Source organism: Erpetoichthys calabaricus, chromosome 13, assembly GCF_900747795.2.
Source record: "Erpetoichthys calabaricus chromosome 13, fErpCal1.3, whole genome shotgun sequence".
In the NCBI taxonomy this organism is placed as follows: Eukaryota; Metazoa; Chordata; class Cladistia; order Polypteriformes; family Polypteridae; genus Erpetoichthys; species Erpetoichthys calabaricus.
Window position 1 is genome coordinate 26,379,633 of NC_041406.2, and position 25,377 is coordinate 26,405,009.

A 25,377-nucleotide genomic window follows, 5' to 3' on the forward strand; every position below is an offset into this window, starting at 1 on the left:
ATTAAGCCACGTTTTCACCTTGCTGAAATTGGTAACTGTGTGATCAGCTGCTGACCCAGCAGACATAAGTTGACGCTGCATGTTTGAACCTCAAAGAGAAACTGCAGTACAGTAATCCCTCCTCCATCGCGGGGGTTGCGTTCCAGAGCCACCCGCGAAATAAGAAAATCCGGAGAAGTAGAAACCATATGTTTATATGGTTATTTTTATATTGTCATGCTTGGGTCACAGATTTGCGCAGAAACACAGGAGGTTGTAGAGAGACAGGAACGTTATTCAAACACTGCAAACAAACATTTGTCTCTTTTTCAAAAGTTTAAACTGTGCTCCATGACAAGTCAGAGATGACAGTTCAGTCTCACAATTAAAAGAATGCAAACATATCTTCCTCTTCAAAGGAGTGTGCATCAGGAGCAGTGACTGTCAGAAAGAGAGAGGAAAGCAAACAAATCAATAGGGCTGTTTGGCTTTTAAGTATGCGAAGCACCGCGGCACAAAGCTGTTGAAGGCGGCAGCTCACACCCCCTCCGTCAGAAGCAGAGAAAGAGAGAGAGAGAGAGAGAGAGATAGAGAGAGACAGAGAAAAACAAACAATCAAAAATCAATACGTGCCCTTCGAGCTTTTAAGTATGCGAAGCACCGTGTAGCATGTCGCTTCACGAAGCAGCTGCACAGAAGGTAGCAACGTGAAGATAATCTTTCAGCATTTTTAGACGAGCTTCCATATCGTCTAGGTGTGCGAACAGCCCCCCTGCTCAATTCCCCTACGTCAGGATCAGAGAAAGTCAGCGCAAGAGAAAGAGAGAGAAAAGTAAGTTGGGTAGCTTCTCAGCCATCTGCCAATAGCGTCCCTTGTATGAAATCAACTGGGCAAACCAACTGAGGAAGCATGTACCAGAAATTAAAAGACCCATTGTCCGCAGAAATCCGCAAACCAGCAAAAAATCCGCGATATATATTTAAATATGCTTACATATAAAATCCGCGATAGAATGAAGCCGCGAAAGGCGAAGCGCGATATAGCGAGGGATTACTGTACCTCCTAAAACCAAAAGTTGTGACCAAGGCAAAAAATGAGACAAGCTATTAAACAAAGAAAGAAAAGCATGATGAAGATCCTTCCAGAAAGCCAAACAGGAAAGGAATAAAGCATTATTGATATCAGAACCACAAGTACACCTACTTTGATAAATGAAAAATGAATAGTAACTTAGTAGTGAAAATAAAGCCAGTTAATTTATTATGATATTAGTGCCACTGTAACTGAAAGGTAATAACCTTGTGAAGCATGAGTTCTAGCTGTTATAAGTTTCTTCCTAAATCCAGTAAGAAAGTGAAGAGAAGCATCTTACTCCCACACACTAACACACAGAAACTGCTGAGAGGAGGGTAAGCCTGTGCAGACTAGCTGCGAATAAATGAATGGCATGTGTGCCACTAGAAACCTTAATAACTAGCTAAAGAACTTGTCCATCTTAACCACATGAATTGAAAGATCAGAATTCATAAGCTGTATGCTTTTTTTCTATAGGAGAGAAAAATATCTATCTTAGACAAGAGATAGAATTTATAAGTTATGTGCCTTTTCCTATATGAGAAAAGCTAAGCTATTATAATTTTATGTTTTGTATTGTTTACTATTGTCCTTTGTGTCTCTATCTCTCTCTCGCTCTCTCTCTCTCTCTCTATATATATATATATAGAGAGAGAGAGAGAAAATATATATACAGTATATATATATATACTGTATATACTGTATATATACTGTATATATATATATATATATACTGTATATATATATATATATATATATAGAGAGAGAGAGAGAGAGATGTGCTGTGTGGGTCACACATTTGCACAAGGGAGAAGAAGGTGAGTCCAGATTGCCAAAAAAATCAGCTTTATTGTTGTGAAGACCAGAACATTCTCAAAGCATTTATTCAAATTGGAGCTGTCACTTAAACACACACAGCATGCAAGCAGTGATGATGATGTCGTCCTGCATTAGCTCCCTTCAAAAGAACAGATAGTCTTCCTGCATAAGAGAGGAGACAGAAAGTGAGTGCAAGACCAGATCAATGGCCATATTTAAATGTTCCCCACATCAACTATTGGGCAACAGACGCATTATGCAGTGAGCCTGCAAACTTGCAGTTGCACCAGCAGCGGGCAAACAATCCCTGCCTGCGTTAACAGAGTTTCAGTGTGCAGCACAGTTGGAGGCTGTCAAAGTCTCAAAAATCTCAGAAAATATATGTATTTATACTTGCATATATTCACCTTTTATGTTATGAATGAATTATATTATTTTGTTTTTTGCAATAGGTATGTTTGGGTTAGTTGTTAAAAAAACAAAGTCCAAAACACAACAGGGAAAGTGAAAGTGATTTAACACATTGACAGCTGGACCAGTTATTACCAGGAGAAAACAGTATAAGTCTATACATACATGATAAATAATGAACTCTATCAAAATTGAAAAAAAATTTAAAGAAGTCTATTAGTAAGCAACATTTTCTTATCAATAGAAATCTGTCAAAAATGTAAAGAAACTGTTACTAATTTTCACCAGCAACATGTAAAAGTCTCCAATTAAATGAGAGTCCTAGAAGCATGACACCTCACAGAATGCATGTGTCGTAAATATAACAAGTGACCACACTTGTTGCATGTAACACATTTGGTAGCTAGTCACTGTTTGCACTCAGTGGGCAGCAGAATGTCCATGTACTGCTGTCCTGACAGTTTATACAAGTTGGATACCTTGTAATGGAGAAACTCGGGGCAGCAATCTGCATCAGTACCAGAGCCTACAGGTTCTCCAGCATCCAATAGATTTCCACTATCTCGATTGCTATCGTTATCATCAAAATATTAATTTTGCAACAATTTTAGTTGTTTCGAAACATCAACAGATTTACAGTACTGTATACACTTTTTGCAATAGCATAAACTCAGACTCTCTGTTTATAACACTATTTTCCACAAGCTGTTACATCTAAAAAAATTCTAAGGTTATCCATTAGACGGCAGCAATATAGCAAATACCATATATACTCGCGTTTAAGTTCTTCCGCTGATAAGTCAGGGCTTGATTTTACCATGTAATTTCTGGTATTTTATAATGTCAGTTGTATGCTGAAAATGCACGCTATTGGTCCAAGAGATTATAATATGCTAACACCCACCTGAGAGAGTGACCATGGAGCACACAGCCTTTTTTCTTCTATGTATTGTGCCTATGTGACCACATGGTAATACCCAAACTATTCACTATATTTAGTGTTTTTTGTATCTTACACCCTCATACACCTTTATCGTAAAAGCATCCCTTATCTATGATGGAGTGTTCGATCAGAAGAAAATATGAAGATGATTTTAAATTAAAAGTCGTTGAAGTGGCAAAAGAAATTGGTAACTGCGCTGCTGCAACAAAATTCAATGTGTCTGAGAAACTAGTGCAAAATTGGAGGAAGGAAGAAGATGTAAAAAAAAAAAAAAATAAAGTGCCATATTTTTGAATGGGCATATAAGCCAGGGTCTGATTTTATGATCGATTTTTCAGGTTTCAAGACCAGACTTAAATGCGAGTATATACAGTAACTGCAACAAGCAGTCAACGCCTATAGTGGCTGCATACTGAGAAACAAGTTATATCATATGTCTCACATTGACAGGCTCAAAGAGATACAACTTAACCCATACCTCCCATTCAAATTGTGAATGTATGCTTTCGTCAATTTATGAACCTCGTTCATAAACTGAACGGATCTCTTTATATGTCTGACATCCTGCCTGAAAAGTGAAACAGAGGTCAATCACTCAATCTACATTAATTTGTTGTCTAATTCGTAGGTGTCTTGTTAAATATCGGTATTGTCAAAGGCATAACTGATAATGAATTAACTGAGTCATCAGATCAGCACATTTCCTACAGTGGCCATCTGTGTGCTGAGTGTCCCAGAAGGATCAACATATAGGGACAGAAATATCAAAGAGAGACAGAGGGAAAGAGAAATGGGAAAAAAGAATTGTTACCTACAAGTAAATGTGTGATGTTTCTCCAGGACAGTAAAATGATTGTGACCGGGTAGTTCAAGTTGCAGACTTTTTGGAAAACATGTTTACATTTTGTCACTGTGGATTATTGAGTGTAGATTAATGAGCAAAAATGACAAATTTATCCATTTAAGATTAATAAAGTGAAAGGGTCTGAATAGGATAGGAATATAAGTAACAAGCTGGTTAAATTTACAGATACCAAGATAAGTGGATTAGCAGATAATTTGGAATCCTTTATATCATTACAGAAAGACTTGGATAGCATACAGGCTTGGGGAGATTTCTGTCAGATGAAATTTAGTGTCATTAAATGTAAAGTATTACACATAGGAAGTAAAACTATCCATCCATCCATCCATTATCCAACCAACTATATTCTAATTACAGGGTCACGGGGGTCTGCTGGAGTCAATCCTAGCCAACACAGGGCATAAGGCAGGAAATAAACCCCAGGTAGGGTGTCAGCCCACTACAGGGAAGTAAAACTATTAGGTTTGAATACACAATGGGCAGTCAGAAAATAGAGAGTACACCTTATGAGAAGGACATAGGAGTTATAGTGGACTCTAAGCTATCGACGTCCCGACAGTGTTCATAAGCCATTAAGAAGGCTAACAGAATGTTAGGTTATATAGTACGGTGTGTGGAGTACAAGTCCAAGGAGGTTCTGCTCATCCTTTATAATGCACTGGTGAGGCCTCATCTGGAGTACTGTGTGCAGTTTTGGTCTCCAGGCTACAAAAAGGACATAGCAGCACAAGAAAATGTCCAGAGAAGAGCGGCTAGGCTGATTCCTGGGCTACAGGGGATGAGTTATGAGGAAAGATTAAAAGAGCTGAGCCTTTACAGTTTAAGCAAAAGAAGACTAAGAGGTGACATGATTGAAGTGTTTAAAATTATGAAGGGAATTAGTCCAGTGGATCAAGACTGTTATTTTAAAATGAGTTCATCAAGAACACAGGGACACAGTTGGAAAGTTGTTAAGGCAAAAGTTCACACAAACATTAGGAAGTTTTTCTTTACACAAAGAACGATAGACACTTGGAATAATCGACCAAGTTGTGTGGTAAACAGTAAGACTTTAGGGACTTTCAAAACTCGACTTGATGTTATTTTGGAAGAAATAAATGGATAGGACTGGTGAGCTTTGTTGCGCTGAATGGCCTGTTCTCATGTAGAGTGTTCTAATGTTCTAATACTTTCTGAATCCACTGTACATACAATGGCTCTCTTCTGTATATGTAATAACATTTTCCAAACAAGCCCATGAGGTGAGTGACAAACTCCAGTAAACATTATTGTAACATGGTAATATATATGAAATGTTTAATGCCCCTGAATCAACTAAATATCTTACACATATCTGAAATCTAATTACCCTTTGCTTTCTCATGCAAACATTGTGAAAATTATCTAAAATAAAATCCACAGTTAACATCTGATCTTTATAAATGGTTTTGAAATTAATAAAAAAAAAACCATTATATTCCTTATAAATGATCTACGGTATACCTTTGGTAGTGTGATGTACTGTCAGTGTAATTGCCAGTTTTCATACTTTAAATGCATTTCACTATAATGTTTTTGCCAAGATTGCATTGTATGTTGTGATTAATTTGCTTTTACATTTTTTGGTAAATTTAATTTTTCTTTTCATTTTTTGCAGTGTTTTTCATGTCCCGGAATATTTGTTTTAACAAGAAAAAATGATGTTGAAAAGTGGCATTGACTTAGCAAAGAATTTCTATTTATTTTTTGAAAGGTGAGTTGAATTATGATGTATGTGATGACCAGTTTTAACCTACTGTAGTGCTGTACATTTGTTTTGTTCTTTTTATAGAGTTGGCAGAAACTTAAATATAGATAAAGACCTCCTCTCTTTTTGTGTTATTTACTTGTTTTTCAATTTTTTCCCCCCTTTCCATATAACATCATATGTAATCACCAGTAAAGGCAATAAAATGATTGTGTGTGTAAAAAGGCAGATTTGTTTCCCCCTCTTTTTGTTAATAATACAGAAGCAGAGTGAATCAAGGGGACCAGTACTGCAATGTTTCTGGACTGTTTTCAATGATGAAAAATTGTTTAGGTTTTTGATAATGGCAGTGCAATATGGCTCTAAAAATTTAACTGCCAAAGCACATTTCATATCTCTGTGCTGATTCAGCTCTGTTGCTTTACTAGAGATGAGACTTTTATGTTTCTTCAGCAATAAAATCATCTCTGCTTCAAGTAACTGAGATGCTGTAAAACCAGTTGTAAGACGTTGAATATATTCAATATTATTTGCTCCTTCCACATTTTTTTACTCGTAGGGGGGAAGGCTACTTTGTACTATATTGCAACAGCACTCTAATTAAATAAAATGTGTAACACAGAAACTGTACTGTACTGTACCAAGTGTGCTGTAATTTAGGCATATTTAACTTTCCTTTGATGATTCTTATGTTCTATATGGCAGGTGATCGCACAACTAAATTCTAATATAATAATTTGCCCTATGCAATATTATTTTTAAATGCTTTAAATGTATTAAGGACTTTATAAATGAGATAGAGTTTGTGCACACATTGAATAGGATATAACCAATAATAATAATAATAATAATTCTTTGCATTTATATACATCAAAAATAAGGTCGCTGCAAACTGCAAGACCTGGTCACTACAGGCATCAGACATGAGTATACTTGTCTAATACACTGTACGTTATTCTTCTTATTCTTTATGTCTTCCAGTCATCAGGTTTATTATTAGACATCGTAGCAGTCAATGAAAAAGAGCTGTGCCTTGAAGGCTATTATGAAAGACTATTGTGAGAATCTCCAGCAGGCATACAACATGCACTTCACAACAGGTAATCTACCTGAACCTAAGTATGTTTGGGCCTGGCCAGTACTTAGATGGGAGACTATCTAGAAATATCTTCGGTTTCTGCTGGAAGCAGTGATGGAGAGGCCAACAGGGGGTTTGTCTGTGGATCCTAATGCTCCAGTGCAGAGATGGGGACATTTTGCTGTAAAAAGTGGTACCATCCTTTGGATGAGGCTTAATGATGACATGTAAAATGTCCTGACACTCGATGGTTGTAAAAGATCACTGGACGTCTTTCAAAAAGAATATGGTGTTTCCCAATGCCCTGGCTAAACTGCCCATCATGGCCTGGTTATTCTGGCCCCGTAATCATTCCCTGCCCCTTATTGGCTACTTACCTTTCTCACCCTTACACAACCTAATAGCTATTGTGCATTGAGCGTAGTGGTGCAAAAATGGCCACCAACACATCATCTAGAGAAGTGATGTGTCAACCTGGACATGCATCCCCCATGTGAAACTGCCATCAACTGTTGTTGTTAGCCCCATTGGAAAATCTCCATTGAATGTCATCTTTGTTCACCTTGGAGAAACACTGCTGGTTGTCGTCTTGGAGAATCACCACTGATTGTCCAGGCCCCCTTGGAGAATCATGGCCAATCATTGTGTGGTGACCCATCCCAAGGTTTTCCAGAAACCATTTGTGACCCTTTCTCATCCATTATTCTTGTAATTCATGAGTCAGTGAATCCCAAGTTCAGACATCATCCATAGTTTAAGAAACATTGGTCTTCATGGATGTTACACATAGGTAGTGATTGATGTGGTTCCTCGTGTTCTATGTAAAGTGTTTTCAGAACATTAGAAAAGTGCTATATACATTTTATTAATTAGAACATTGCAAAAATGTTCATGAGAACAGGTCATTTAGCCCAAGAAGGCTCATTAATCATATACAACTAACGTCTGAAAAATAACATCAAGTCGAGATCTGAAGGTCCCTAAAATCCTACTTTCTGTAAGAATACTTGGTAATTAATATCATGTGTCTATGGTTCTCTGTGTAAAGAAGAACTTTCTAATGTTTGTGTAAAATTTACCCGTAACAAGTTTTTAACTGTGTCCCAGTGTTCTTGTTGAACTCACTTTAAAGGAACAGTCATGATTCATTGTCTGTATTCCCTTCATAACTTCAAAAACTTCAATCATGTCACCTGTTAACCTTTTTGAAGTTAACTCCAAGCGTGACTTGGGCTTGGAATTCTTTGCAAGTACAGTTAAATATTGGGGGTAAACCAGCATCAGTTAACGTGTGGTGTGATAAGATTTATAGTGTTAAGCGTGAATAACTTCTGGGACAGTATTCTGCTTCCATCTAGTGGATCAGTCTTCAGCTTGGATTTAAATGATGATATTCCCTAAATTTTCCCCCATATCACAATTATGTCCAGGTTAGATTGACTGGCAAATTAAACGAGTCTGCTGTAAATTTTGGTACTGTACTGTATATCCATGTATGAGTGTGCTCTTCGATAAGTTTGAGTGGGTTTCTCTTCTGTGCCCAATGCTATCTGGATAGTTTATGGCTCCCTGCAAACCTGAATTGAATATCCTCTATTAAATAAAATGATGGATTTATTACATACAACAGGTTCTTATAACTTCATTTTAGTGTAACCCTGATATTCTCCATATGGATTTAATTATCAATTTTATCATATCTCCACAATCCGTACTAACCCCTACTTTCTCTGGTGTTCTTTCTCCAGTTTTCTGTGGTGGCAATCTGTGCCACCACCACCCGATCAGGGCACCATGCAGTCCCTACACTGATGGATTGAAGGCCAGATGTCCACATGACCATCATCATCTAATTCTTCCACGTGAAACCTGAAAGCCATGAGGACTGACTTGAGATCATTGATGTTAGGTAGAATGCCCTGTGGGGGCTCAGTGGTCTTGTGGCCTCAGAACCCCTGCAGATTTTGTTTTTTTTTTCTCCAGCCCCTGGAGTTTTTTAGTTTTTTGTGTCTCAAATGGCCATCTGACCTTACTTTACTCTTTGTTACTTAGCATTGCCTAATCTTATTTTTATATTTTTATTTTTTATTTCTTCATCTTGTAATGCACTTTGAGCTACATCATTTGTATGAAAATGTGCTATAGAAATAAATGTTGTTGTTGTTATTAGTTTCTTTATTTTTTTCTGGGTATACCAGTTTTCCTTCCATATCTAAATGAGCACTCCATAAATGAGTGGGTGAGTGCACCTTGCTATGGGCATTACTGGTTTCTGCCTAGCTGCCAATACAGATACCAGTTCACCACAACCTAAACAAGCTTAATGGCTTATAAAATGGCTGGACACAACATGGGTCATAGTTAGTGCTGCAAAGGACTCTACTTTTTTTATTGTGACCAACATCACCATAAAGTGCACAATAAATATGCTGAGTGTTAAAAAAATTATTAGTTTTATCATAGTCATGTTCAGTGAGTAGCAATGTATCATAATTAATGTAATGTTACATTTGGGTAGATCCATAACCTGCTCTATAAATTATTAACAGATATTTAATAGAGTGTAACATTCACTTTATTTTGAGTTACTATTGACGTGTTATATAGAACCTAATCAATATATTCTCATAGATGGTTTATCAAGTGAAAACATATTCACTCTGTTTTAATTAAAAAGCCATGCAGTTAATTCTTCGATAGTGTGATGTCTGTATTATCCTGAAATATTACCTGTGAACAGAGAATTACGTTCACTGGCCAGTGACCACTCGAGACAGACTAGGCAATAAACTCTGTGTTACTTGAGGCTAACAATCTTCAAGAGCAAATCACAAAGAAGACAAGCGGAAAGGGTGAAGTGAGATTGTCTAAAGACAGACAGAAGAGATCTGTGAATTAAGGATAAAAGCAAGGAATACATGTGCAGCATTTTTTTCTGTTTATTTTACTGCTTTATTCTATTTTTATATTTATATGGCAACCATGATATGTGACATTTAAGGAAGGGAAATTAAAAAAAATATCTTTTGACCAGTGGCGTTTATGCATTAAAGACCAGTGGGGCCCAGTGGTTGTAAAAAATAAGTAATAAGTTTCTCTCAATAATTTGAGTTCTCATTAACATGTGTCACACACATACGCATAGGGGACAGCCAGCTCTGATGATTGTAATTCCCTGCCGCTCCAGGGGTTGGTGCTGTGGCTTAATGCCTATTGTCTTTCTCCCTCTGCAGACCAAAAGATTGACAGCTATAACACCACTGATGTCACATCCGGTGTCTGGACACCTGGACCCGCCTCTTCCTGCTGGAAGGACTAAATACTGGAAGGTCCGCCATCTTCAGGCAGTTTAATTAAGAACTTGCCTCTGAAAGAAAAGGCTTCACAATTATTGCGTGTTTTTACTTTGTTGTTCATTTTTAAATAAACAGCATTACTGGGGTGTGGGGGCGGCATGGTAGCGCAGTGTTAGCGCTGCTGCCTCACAGTAAGGAGACCGGGGTTCACTTACCAGGTCCTTCCTGCGTGGAGTTTGCATGTTCTCCCGTGTCTGCATGGGTTTCCTCCGGGTGCTCTGGTTTCCTCCCACAGTCCAAAGACATGCAGGTTAGGTGCATTGATGATTCTAAATTGTCCCTAGTGTGTGTGTGTGTGTGTGTGTGTGTGTCCTGTGGTGGGCTGGCGCTACGGGGCTGCCCGTGACCATGTGTTAGGATACAGCGGGTTGGGTAATGACTGACTGACTGACTGACTAGGGTGTGGTGCCACAACTCTTTATCATGGCCTGGTTGATCTCTTATACATCACTATAACAACACTTAATTTTGTCCTCTTCAACAGTTTTTCTCCAATTTGTAATTGTAATTTCTTACCTAGATAAATGTAGCTTTTCGAACTACAGTTGATTCAAAACTTATTTAACTTTCTGTACACTTTGTGTTGCAGATTTAATATTAAATAGATAAACTACACTCAATAACCCAAAATGACAAACTGAAAACATGTTTTCAGAAAGGTTGGTAAATTTAATAAAAATCAATCTCTCATTTCCATAAGACTTTTGAAGCTCTACTCGAGTGACCATCTCCCTGACTAAGGCCCTTCTTGCCTTGTTACTCAGTTTGGCTAGATGGCCTGCTCTAGGATGAGTACGGGTGATTCCAGACTTCTTCCATTTTACAATCATTGAGGTCACAGTGCTTCTGAGAACATTCAAAAGTTTAGAAATGGTTTTAGTGGGTTAGGGTTAGTAAGATGCTGCAGATGTTCTATCAGATGGTTGTGGCGAGTGCCCTCTTCTACGCAGTGGTGTGCTGGGGAGGCAGCATTAAGAAGAAGGATGCCTCACGCCTGGACAAACTGGTGAGGAAGGCAGGCTCTATTGTTGGCATAGAGCTGGACAGTCTGACATCCGTAGCAGAGCAACGGGCACTCAGCAGGCTCCTATCAATTATGGAGAATCCACTACATCCATTAAACAGTGTCATCTCCAGACAGAGGAGCAGTTTCAGTGACAGACTGCTGTCACTGTCCTGCTCCACTGACAGACTGAGAAGATCATTCCTCCCCCAAACTATGCGACTCTTCAATTCCACCAGAGGGGGTAAACGTTGAACATTATTCAAGTTATTGTCTGTTTTTTTATCTGCATTTTTTATTACTTTTTAATTTAATATTTTTGCTGCTGGAATATGTGAATTTCCCCTTGGGATTAATAAAGTATCTATCTATCTATCTATCTATCTATCTATCTATCTATCTATCTATCTATCTATCTATCTATCTATCTATCTATTGCCGTGTCCTGAACTAAGCCTTGCCGCAATTTGATCACTGAGGCTTTCAAAGAGCTCCTTAGACTTCATGGCTTGGTTTTTGTCCTAAAATGCAGTGTGAATTGTGGGACCCCATATAACAGGTTTGCATCTTTTTAATGGCCAATTGATTCATTTTGCCACAGGTGGGCTCCAATCAAGTTCTCAACACATCTTAAGGACAATTAAAGCAATCAGGATGTACCTGAATTTGGAGTGACACAGCAAAGGGTCTGAATACTTGTATGAATGAGAGAGGGTCAAAATGGTAAATTTATCCATTTAAAATTCAGTCTGAAACACAATAAATTATGCAGAAATTGAACGTGGTCTGAATATTTTCCACTGTATGTGAAATTGTCTTTGTGCCGGGTACTGCAAGCCTTTGTCTGGCTGATGGGGCCAGCAGTATTGGCCTTGCATTGTTCCCGGTATATCGAGGGGTGTTTGTGCAGTTGTACGTCCTTAGGTTTACAGTTAGGAGATTGAGCTGGAAGGTTAAAGCCCCTCATTCTCACTACTGAAATTACAACTTTTTGTTCAAGATGCTGAGAAACACCACTGCATGTGATGTCCTAGGCATGAATATGTTTGAGGACAGGCAATATGTTGATGCTGTTTATTAAAAAAAAGTTGAGAGGGAAAACAAAAAGGAACCATATAACTATAAGAGGAAACTTATTATTTAACCGTGATGGTACATCACAGAATTACTGTGCTGATTAGAGATATTTTTAATATTCTGTTTCCTTGATTATGGTAATGCAAGCATGAAGAGCATGTACAGTATGTGTTGTGTTTTTATCCTGATCTCATGGCATATCGCTAATAGGCATTTTATCATTTTTCAAAGGGGGCACAGACTACCTAAAAATGGTTCTTTTACTTGTTTACTAGCAGTTAACAAGCACAGACTTCACTAGTAGTGGAAAAACACTCAAAATATGAGAATATATATTTTGATTGCAACTCAGTCACTAATGTACAGTCGTGGCCAAAGGTTTTGAAAATGACACAAATATTAATTTTCACAAAGCTTGCTGCCACACACTATAGTGATGGTGGAGCTGGAGCCATTAATAGCCTGTCTCTAGACCAAAGGACAGACGGGAGGTATTCATTGTAGAAAACATTTCCTGGGTGCTAGAGGTTCTACAGCCCCAGAAGAAAAGATGGACAAACGTACTGTCCCCCAATGTGAGCTGTTCAGAGGTTAATTGGGTGACTTGTCTCTTTAAAGCCAATGGAAAGATCATGGTTCCTGAACACCAAGAGCCACTTTGTTGAGCTGTAGCCCGGTAACCATGTTGCAGTTATAGGGCTGCCCTGACCCAATAGACTAGGATGGAAGTGACACAAGGTTGTGATCCTCCCAGAGGCTCAGTGAGGCTAGAGTGAGAAGGTGAGACAAGGCAAACACTTGGATTGGAGGAAGAGAGACCTGGAGAGAGACAGAGGGACAGAGAGAAAGAGAGTGAGAGAAATGGGGCAATTTCTACATACATTGGTGGATAGGTGAACCACCTATCTCACCAGTTAGACAGCAGACTAAGACCTGTATGCTTTCAGCCCTATTTCTCAACTATGCATCTATGCCAACTCAACTAAAAAAGGAGATCTCTGAAAAGGAATTTCAGATGTCTTAAATGTAACTTTAGCTTTTCAGATATCTGAAACTGATTTCAAGATGTCTCAAATTACGTTCCCCGGTATTTTAGGATATCCGTAAAACATTTTCATATATCTCAAAACAACTTACTGTGCATTTCAAGGTATTTCTTGATATACAGTACATTTTAATTGATTCCCTATGCATTTTAACGTAGAGTTGTGGCCAAAGGTTTTGAGAATGACACAAATATTAATTTTCAAAAAAGTTTGCTGCCTCAGTTTTGATGATGGCATTTTGCATCTACTCCAGAATGTAATGAAGAGTGATTAGATGAATTGCAATTGTAGTCCCAAAAAAACTATTTCCACTGCATTTCAGTCCTGCCACAAAAGGACCTGCCGACATCATTTCAGTGATCCTCTCATTAACAAAGGTGAGAGTGCTGACGAGGACAAGGCTGGAGATCACTCTGTCATGCTGATTGAGTTAGAATAGAGAGGTTCAGTTTTTATGAAGAAGGCTTCAGGGTGCCCAAGAAAGTCCAGCAAGCCCCAGAACCATCTCCTAAAGTTGATTCAGCTGCAGGATCAGGGCACCACCAGTGTAGAGCTTGCTTAGGAATGGCAGCAGGCAGGTGTGAGTGCATCTGCACGCACAGTGAGGCGAAGACTTTTGGAGGATGGTCTGGTGTCAAGAAGGGCAGCAAAGAAGCCAAGAAAAACATCAGGGACAGACTGATATTCTGCAAAAGGGGCAGGGATTAGATTGCTGAGGACTGCTAGGGGAAAGTCATTTTCTCTGATGAGTACTCTTTCTGATTGTTTGGGCCAACTGGAAAAAAGAAAAGGTCAGCGCTACCATCAGTCCTGTGTCATGTCAATGGTAAAGCATCCTGAGACCATTCATGTGTGGGGTTGCTTCTCTGCCAAGGAAGTGGGCTCACTCACAATTTTCCCTAAGAACACAGCCATGAATAAAGAATGGTACCAAATATATGATCTGAGCATTAAGGCAGCAGTGCCAATCTACTGTGCCACCCATGCCTCAAACAACAAAAGATGCAGATGGAAGGAATACCACAAAAAATATACAACAAGCAGCCAGAAGCTAGCAATAAGCATATAAAATATACTGTATTGTATATCATTGCTCTCACAGAGTTCCACTCTTGAGGCACACGTTGGCTCTGGACACAGCTAGAACATCAGTTCTGTTTTTGATTTATCTATGCTGATACTTTCATCAAGAAGAAAAAAAAAACACCTTCTAAACAGTAATAAACCTTTTATTCTTATTACTTCTTCGCATGTTCTGTATTTTCTGATGACTGGATGGGGAGAAGGAGGGTTCCTTTAATGTTGTTTTCGGAATGTAGCTGGGCACATGACTAACTTGCATGCACAATTGGCCATACGGTGCTGTACTGCCAGTGCACAGGGATCAGTGTTATAAATTTCCTCCACGGTACAAAAATGCTTTCATTTGAGTTCTTTTTTTATATGCGGGAACAAGAAAAAGTCACATGGAGCAAAATCAGGCGAGCATGGAAGGTGGCAAGAAAGATTTTCATCATTCCTAATTGTGGACGGTCAGGCAGATCTTGGTTGGTCTTCAAGTGACATTTTCCCTCGTTTGAAATGCGAAAACCACTTGTAGACCTCTGTTTTACTTAAAGCTTCGTCTTTAAAAGCATTTTCAAGCATCACTACAATTTCAGCAGCTGTTTCCAATAAGAGAAAACAAAATTTAAAGCAAACTCAATGTTTTTTATGATCACCCAACACAAAAATCGCAAAACACGTTAAATAAGCACCAAGAAAAACCAACACGGAATGCCATACAAACAATACAGAGCAATGCCACTTGGCAGGCTGCCACAGAATACTGTAAGTATGCTACACCTAGCAGAGAAATTCGCAACTAAGTTGAGATTACAGGTACAGATTCCGGTTATTGTTAGGTACCCCCTCATCTATGTGCATAGTCCCAAAACCTGAATTTTTTGTGAGAGCCTACCCCCTGTGACAGATAGGGGGTGCTATCACTCCCTTGAACCCTCGGACAATATGCCAGACACCAGATAAAATCCAAAATATTGAATTTATTATTAATAAACAGTGCACCAAGCACCCTCCTCTCCACAATACTCACACAATAATAACAAATAACAATCCTTCACTCTCCCAGACGCATTGCCACCCTTCCACCCAGCTCAGCGTAACGTCTGTGATCTCCCATGGTCCTTTTATAGTCCTTGACCCGGAAGTGTTTCGCTTTCTCTGTCCATGTGACTAGGAACACTTCCGGGTCATATAAAAACTCTTCGTCTTCATCCCGGAAGCACGTCATTCCTCCTGTCGCTGAGATTAAGACGTACTTCCGGGTTATAGGGCACGTAAGAGTCTCTGGGCCTCCCTGCCTTCAGGGCACCTCCATACTGCAGGGAGAGCTCCATCTGGTGGCCTGGGGGTATTGGCCGGGATGAATGGTTGGCCATATATCACACACCCTTCAAAAAATAATTACAGATATATATTTAAATAATTTGGACGACTTGGGGGCAGTTTCAAAAAAGAAAATGGGACAACTTGGGGCAAATGTATTTAGCAGTTGTAGGAAAAAATAAAATATACTAGAATTAACCTTGAAAGAATAAAGTACAGTATGAAAAAAAAACAGCAGTTACTTTTGTCTTTTTCAGTTAATTTTACATCCACTTTACATATGGGTTAGAAGTTGAAAATCCTTATAGTACAATTGTTGATCTAATGGGATTCATACTTTCATGCCCTTTATAAAAGCCTCTTTATGTCCTTTTTACAAGCCTCTCTTTGTAAATATATGAAAAGATGGGATTGCTTTTACATTATACTGTATGCATTTAAATTAACAATTGGCACAAAATAAATGTATTTTACCATCACAACATTGAGGATATCGCAAACATAATGTTTAATAATATTATAACTTGGTAAATATCACACTGCCATTTATGCAGACTACAGCATGTATTAAGGAAAAATCTGAGTATATTTAAAACTGCAATGTTAATCACTAAATTATATTTAAAATGATTAAGTTACAAATTTATTTTCTAAAAATTTGGTGCTTGACTGTCAACATTTAACTATACAAAACTAGGTCTTCATGTAAACAGTCTCCCAATATATTATGTGTCAAAAGCAAATGAAATTATATGTTGGATCAGATCACTATTAAAAGGAGTAGTCCGTCTAGTCTCAACAGCTTGAACTATCACACATCACTGCGCATGAGATGTGGTATTTAATTAAATAGGTCTAAGAAACCTTGTAAGCAGGAAATATTGGAATTCTGTCACACAAGCTTTCTAATGAAATAAGTTGAATCAAACTTTTAAATTACACATACTCTTAAGACTGGGGATTGCTGAACAATACGTTTTTACAGTTCTTCTTGGAGTTTTACTTTTTAATTTTCTCAAAGATAAGCCGCACATTTTTAACACACTTGACATTATTACATTAATCAGTATTGACTACAGTGACAGCGCTGCTGCCTTGCAGTAAGCAGGGTCTGCATCCTGGGTCCTCCCTGTGTGGAGGTTGCATGTTCTCCCTGTATCTGTAGGGGTCTCCTCCGGGTGCTCTGATTTTCTCCCACTCTCTAAGGACATGCAGGTTAGGTGAACTGTTGATGCTAATTTGGCCATAGCGTGTGTTTGGTGGGAGTGTGTGTGTCCGCCCTGTAATGGACTTGCGACCTGTCCAGGGTTTGTTCCTGCCTTGCCTTGTGTCCTTTGCTAGGTGGGATAGGTGCCAGATGCAGCTCTTGTCTGGATGAACTGGATTACAAAATGACATGACAGAATCAATTAGAATTTAGTATTATTTATATACCTGTAGTCTGAAAATCTGTTTTCGTCAAAATTTTAAATGTCACTTGATAATAAAACAGGAAAAAATTACATTTCTAGTCAGTTTATACTTGTTATTTCTGATCTTTTCATTTCAGTTTTACAGGTTTTTGTTACTTCCAGTAACAGTGTACTAATGCCCCATCCAGGACTTGTTTCTGATTTGCACACTCTGCTGACAGGATGGTCTCTGGCTTCTTCTGACCTTAAATCTGGATTAAAATAAAACAAAATGAATGAATATGTGGTTTTGTTTCAAAGTATGTTTTTCTGGGAAGAAAAAACAATTTTGTCTTAATCTGATCATACTTAACATTCACCTGCCACATTGTAATAGCCAGACCCGCTAACAAGCACACCAGAACAATATGGAACCGTCTATGAATCTAACTAGCAAGTGTTTGGGAAGACAACCAGAACACTAAGAGGCAAACCTATGCAGACATTGGGAGAAAGTGCAAATGTTACTGACCTCAGGACTTGGGGAATCTGGGTCAGTTACAAGCCCACTGTTGCTATAGGGTGTAACCACAGTGGTAAGATGCCAAAAAGTAGTTAGGAATCTCTGACCATACTTCATTTTATTCCAATTTGTCCATAGATATATAACTGCTTTAATCTCTGCCTAGATCAACATGATGATTGGTTAAACAATGGTGCACACCAATTTTATTTGCTTAACAATAGTGTACACACATTTTCATTGGTTAAACAATAATATTGTTACTAACTATTGTAGAAGATCAGCCCGGCTACAGACAAACACACAGACCCACAATGTCCAGAACACACATGTTTATTTATATAAATGTCCTGCACACAACACAGTGCTCCAATACACTCAAACACAGTCCTTTCTTCTGCCACCTCCACTCCTCACTCGCAAGCTCCATCTACTCCCACCCGACTCTGGCTCCCTTGCTGAAGTGAGGCGGCCTTTTTTATACCGCACCCTGAAGTGCTCCAGGTGCTCCTTGATCAAGTTCCAACAGCACTTCCGGGTGTGGCGGAAGTGCTGCAAGAGAATCCGGTTCCTCTACTGGTAGCACTTCTGGGTATGGCGGAAGTGCTGTAGACCATGGCTCTGGAACTGTTCAGGTGCCCCCTGGTGGTGGCCAAGGACCCGCACAGGGTGGAGCTTCTAAGCTCCAGTTGTGTGGTCTCGATGTTAACCAGTGGGCTGTCCTCTCGTGTCCCGGGGTAGGTACTGCTGGTGATATGTCCACTCCCCCCGGTCCTCTCCTCGAAAGGGCATCCTGTCTATCACACTGCCCTTCCCTCAGCTGAGATTCGTAGTGCGAAGCGGCCAGTCCCACGAGGGCCATCTCTCTCCAAGCTGGAGCGCCGGCATGACCCAGTCCACGGTTCCACCCTGAAGAACACAAGCAAGAAGAGGGCGGGGAGACGCTGCCTTGACACCATTCCAAGGCGCCCCTTATATTACTATAAGGACAGTGTCGCCACCCATGCCCAAGACTGTGGCATTTATAACACCAGTGCTCTCCTTGTTTTCGTACCCTCCGGAAGTGAAAACAGGATGGGAACATCCACCCTGTATTGTCCCCAGCCGAGTTCCGGATCTCCTTTCGGCTGTGTGGAAAACACCCTTTTGACGTCTGTGAGCACACCAGCTCACAGATCACCCTATCGGGAGTCCCATTCCTGCCTTTCCGGGTCCTCCCCTTTTTTCTCTGGGGCAGAATGACAGTCTGAGTCTCTTTATGAGATGAAAAGAGACATGCGCTGTCTGTGCCCCTGTAGACCTGCGTGAAACGGTCGCCGGTTTTTTGGGTGGGGCAGTCTGACAGTCGACACTTATCAGCCGGCGTTCTATACGTGCCTCTGCCAATTCCACCCCTACCATCATCACAGCCACGTCCACTGTTGGAGTCCCTGCTACTTGAATCCGTTCAGTTACATCCCGGTTCTTTTCGCTAGGGTTTCCGTTATTTTTTCTGGTACCGGTATCACTCACCTGTACCGCGGCATCAGACTGGCTGGAGAAGCCCATGTCGCGCTGCCTCAGTCACTTCAGTATGGTTCTCAGGGGCATGTCCACATTTTCTTCCAGCCTCTCGATCACATCCTTTAACTCCTGCATAACCTGCAGAATAGACTATACAGGGTGAAGGACCCTCTCCAACTCCTGTACAGTTAGAAACAACTCACTTACAGTATATCAGCCAGCGGTGGATTCTTGTTTCTCTCATACCCACCTGCCAGCTGCAAGCCACAGAGTCGCTGCGCTGCTTGCGCAGACTCAGTCGGGTCCTCCTCAGGCTTAGGATTGGCGTATGTCGGCCCCACCTTCAACCAATCACCTGCGGATCACTCGACACGAGCTGTCCAATCCCTTTCCTGCTTCGGGGAGGGCTATCTGGTCCTCCACTGCCTCTTCCTCCCTTTGCTTGGACCCGATGAGGAGACGAGCTGCCAGGTGCTGTTTGCCCTGCCTTTGTTCCTTGTCGTGCAGCGATCCCTCATCCTCTTTCGCTGTCATCTCGCTGTCGCTCCACGGGTAGGCATGCTTTGGCCACAGACACCGGATCCGGGCAGTTCCCTTCTAAAAAGTAAGACCAGGGGACAGCAAGGTAATCTCAGCTAGGCCAATCGCCCCTATGCGTGAGACTTACCTCCTGGATCCCGTCTCCTGGAGCGTGCTGCCTCTGGACGGCCTCTTCAGCCACTGCGCCAACCAGGGCGTCCTTGACAACGAAGCGTGCCTGGGGATTCGCCACTCTTAGGGCTCGCTAGCTTTTCTTCCTCCCCATCGGTAGAACGGTGTTTCTGTGGACCTCTGGCTGCTGTCTGAGCGGGTTGCTAGTTGCAGTATGTGTACGTGCGTGCAGCAGGAGCGTGCATGCTTCGCACGGCTACGAGTGCGTTTCTCGTGCTGCTGGGTCCCCACCTTTTAGCAGGTAGAGAGTCCCATCTGGGATGCCATGTAGAAGATCAGCCCGGCTACAGACAGAAACACAGACCCACATGTCCAGAACACACGTTTATTTATATAAATGTTCTGCACACAACACAGTGCTCCAATACACCCAAACTCAGTCCTTTCTTCTGCCACCTCCACTCCTCTCTCGCAAGCTCCGTCTACTCCCACCCAACTCCGGCTCCCTTGCTGGAGTTTGGCGGCCTTTTTTATACCGCACCCAGAAGTGCTCCAGGTGCTCCTTGATCAAGTTCCGACAGCAGGTGTGGTGGAAGTGTGCAAGAGAATCCGGTTCCTCTACTGGTAGCACTTCCAGGTGTGGTGGAAGTGCTGTAGACCACGGCTCTGGAACTGTCCAGGCACCCCCTGGTGGTGGCCAAGGGCCCGCGCAGGGTGGAGCTTCTAAGCTCCAGTCGCGTGGCCCCAATGTTAACCAGGGGGCTGCCCTCTCGTGTCCTGGGGGAGGTACTACTGGTGATATGTCCACTCCCCCAGTCCTCTCCTCAAAAGGGCGTTCCGGCCGGGCAAAGTTCCTGGCCGTCTATCACACCATCAAGAATTATAAATACCACTGTTTGTTGAATAGAGACTAATGTTCCCAGAACACATTCATTTTCAGATGAAGTACATTTTCTAAGAAAGCAGGCAGTTCTGCGGTCACAATGCTGTAGGTTGGTGAGATGCAGTGTGTATTCAAAGCAGGTGACTTTTTCAAGACAGATAAATATCTGCATCAACAATAAGCTGTAACAGAATTATTCAGTAAATTTGCTTTTCACTTATTATGCCAGTCTTAAACAAAGGGTGCCTACTGCCCCTTCATCTGTTGGCTTTTACATTTTCTATTTACACATTTTTTTGTCTAACAGCAACACACAGAAATGTTGTTTTCTTTTAAACACCAATTTCTAGCCCATTCAACAAACCTCACAATGACTTGGTGTGTGATTTGAATCCAGGACACTACCTTCACAGGGCAGTAATGCTGCCCATCACACTGTAGAACCCATTAATCTTCAGTGCTACTCTATATACCATAGTCAGTCAGTCAGTCATTATCCAACCTGCTATATCCTAACACAGGGTCATGGGGGTCTGCTGGAGCCAATCCCAGCCAACACAGGTCGCAAGGCAGGAACAAATCCCAGTCAGGGTGCCAGCCCACCGCAGTATATACCATAGTTGGACACCAAAATGTTTTCTAAGCTGTGACACAGTAACAATGCTAGTCATGCCGGGTCTATTTTCACTATAACCTTGTCCTAAGTATGCCTTTCTTACAAGACCATCTATTCTCATTTACAGGATTATACAAAAGAATGAGCACCCATACGCTACACTGTAAGCAATAGTGAATGCAGAGCTGATGTCACATGTTTTGAAAATTCTCAGAGTTGATTTGGTTATAATGTCTACATTCACAATTTTAATACGAATACAATACTGTACATTCAGAAAGTTTTCAGATCCCTTCACTTTCTGCACACTATATTGTGCTGTAGATTTAATTTTAGATGGATAAATTAGCCATGTTTGCCATCAATCTACATTCAATATCCATAATTACAAGGTAAAAACATGTTTTCATAAAAGTTTGCCAATTTATTACAAACCAAAAAATTTTATATCTCATTCAAATGAGTATTCAGAACTTCAAATTGTGCTCAGGTGCATCCTATTGGCTTTAATTCTCCTGTTTCCAGAATGTAATTGAAGTCCAACTATGGCAAAAGAGTTGATTGGACATCATTTAGAAAGGCACACACCTATGTATAGACATTCATGCATGTCAGGACAGAAACCAAGCCATGAAGACCAAGAAACTTTCTGTAGACCTCCAGAGAGCAGGGTAAGAGGTTAAAACCATTTCTAAAGCCTTAAGTGTTCCAAGGAGCAAAGTGGCTTCAATAATTGTGAAATGGAAGACATTTGGAACCAATAGAACTCTTCCTAGAGCTGGCTGTCTGGCCAACCAGAGTAACCAGGCAAGAAGGTCCTTGGTTACAGAGATGACCAAGAAGCCAATTGTCACTCTAACAGAGCATCAGAAGTTCTTGGCTGAGATGTGAGAAATTGTCAGAAGGATCACCATCTCAGCAGCACTCCATCAATCAGATGCACATAATGGTCAGCTTGGAGTTTGACAAATGACATTTAAAGGACTCTGAGAGCACAAGGACAAAGATTCTTTGGTCTGATGAGGCAAAAATTATTTGGGCAGAACTCCATACACTATGTCCGGTGAAGACCAGGCACTAGTCATCACCTACTTAATTCCATCCCTACAGTGAAGCATGGTGGTGGCATCTTCATCCTACTTGGGTGCTTCTCAGCAACAGGTGTTGGGAAGGATGAATGCAGCCAAATACAGAGAGGACCTTGAAGAAAACTTGTCCCATAGGGTAAAGAGCCTCATGCTGGGGTGATGGACCACCTTTCAACACACTAACAGTGACCCAAAAGCATGCAGTGAATACAATGCTGCTGAGGCTTTTGGACAAGTTTCTGAGTGTTCTTGAGTGTTCTTCAAAGCCAAGATTTTGACCCCATAATGCATCCGTAAAGAGACCTAAAGATCACAGTTTACAGATACTTCCCATCCAAATTAATGGAGCTTATGATATTCTTCCAGGATAAATGGGATAAACCAGGGGTTCTCAAAGTCGGTCCTGGGGGCCCACTTCAGTTTTTTGCTTCAACCAGAATCATAATCAGTGACAACTGATAACACTGATCTCAATTAATTAGATGGCATTTTTTCTCCTCTCTTATTCTACCTTAAGAAAGCACAGAGGCATGATTATTACATTTATAAGACGTTTAGAAATATTTCTACTTTTGATATAGATTAAAATGCTTAACTCACTTTTGTTGCTTTCATTATATTTTACCCTTTCTCTGTGCAGTTTTCTCCCTTCATTGTATCTTAATAATTATTAAATTAAATTAATTAAATTAAATTATAAAATTAATAATTTCAAAACGAGCAGAGCAGACTAGCCAGGCAAACAACACTGAATCGTGAAAGGCTGCAATTACTTCAGCGTCAGACCCACTGATTAGAAAACAATGGATTAATTAAACAATTAGAACACCCGGAAAAATAGAATGAACATATTGTTAAAAAGAAAAAAAAAACATTATTTTAATATATTTTTTTTACCAAACTTAGTTTTCTAATTTCTATATTGTTCCCAAAACACAAAATCTGGGCAATGACAGTTCACTTAATTAGCCTAGGATTCCAATTAAAGATAGAAGCTGGTTGGAACAAAAACCTGTAGCCACAGGAGGTCCCCAGAGCCGACGTTGAGAACCCCTGGGATAAACTGACCAAATCAGAGTGTAGAAAAGCCTGCAAAGACTTACCCAAGAAGATCCAAAGCTGTAATGACTGAAATCTCTCGTTCTCATAAGTATTCAGACATGAATTCAGTACTTTTGCAGTTTCATTTTATCATTATGGGTTATTGAGTGTGGATAAATGAGCAAAAATGGAAAATTGAACCATTTAACACACAAAGTGTGGAGAAAGTGAATCCACTGTATGCAGACACAGGGACAAATAACTGGTTGCATGATTTGAACCCAAGACACTAAATTATCAAAGCAGAAGCTCTATCCACCGCTCCAAGATGCCACCATGACAGAATATGTGAGGGAAATTCATTTTCAGTGCTATATAGTTGGACACAAAGATGTTTTGTAGACTGTGACACCACAATCATGATAGTCATGCTATGTCTCTTTTCACTTTAGCCTTGTTCTAAACACACTTGTGTCCTGTAATGTCAATTCTACTTACAGGATTTTACTACAGAATGAGCACCAATACAAGGCATAACATAACATACATAACATACAGTTATGTACATAACAGAACATAAACGCAGAACAGATGTCATATCTTATAATGTTCAGTTATAATGTATACTTTCACAATTTTTAATACCCATGAACTATTTAAGTAGAAGTACTTTTTACAAGTAAAAGTACAACAATTACGTACAAATATTTAAATTACTACAACAAATATCAATATACACTAGATGATTATTAACAATAAGAAAGTCTGTCCAATCAAAGTCATCTTTTGTAAAAAATCTACTAAATTAAGATTCTTCTTCTTCTTTCGACTGCTCCCATTAGGGGTTGCCATAGCGGATCATCCAAAATTGTATGTCCGCATATTGATTTGGCAAAATTTTACACCGGATGCCCTTCCTGACGTAACCCTCCTCATTTATCCAGGCTTATATTAGTTTATTTATTTTTTATATACTTTGTTAATCCCTGAGGGGAAATTGTCATTTCGTGTGACTTTTAAGAGTGTAGGGTCCACCATTTTACATCATCCCCAGAGCAATTTTCATGTTACATGGCCCAACGGAGTAGGCTCTCTTCTGGCAGTAAAGGGATTTGAACTGGCAACCTTCCAGATACCAGCGCTGATCGTTAGCTTCAGAGTCATCATTCCAAAAGAAAGAAAGAAAGAAAGAAGCAGTTGATGCTTTAGCTAGTGTCACACACATGCACACTTAGGAGGCAGTGAAATATCGCGAGACAAGGGGTCGATCCACGGTAATAACGCCTCTCTCTCTCTCTCTTCAGACAAAAAGAAGAAATATAAAATACCTCCAATACTTCCGGGTTCCCAAGATGGCGACCGATCATCACTTCCTCCTCTGACTCCCAAAGACAACGTCACTTCTGGCGCCCTCGTCACAATGTCACTTCCAGTTCCACCCCGATGACATCACTTCCGATTCCACATCACTACTGGCTTCCAAAGATGATGTCGCTTCCGTCTGCCAGCCATGACGTCATCTCCTGCCAACTCACTTCTGTTGGCCATATTTTCCTGTATAAAAACGCCATTCTTGCATATGTATAACTGTCAATTGCTTAACAGTATTTTGATCACAAATTCTGTTTTTTTTTTCTCATTAATGTCCTTTGGACATTGTATGGGGACGGTCCCCAAATTTTTTTTTTGTTGTGTTGGAGTCTTCTAATTTATCACACTAGTCATGTTTAATTGCATATTACTGTTAAAGCATTTATTAATATAATAGTGTTTTTGTTCCTAAAATAGAATAACAAAATGATATTGTGTATATACATTCAGCAGTTTTGTTATAAGTAAATCTATACTGAAAAGCTAAAGAATGGTAAAGATGAAGTAGTTTTACTTTTCATGTCTGCTCTGTCCATTGTGTAAG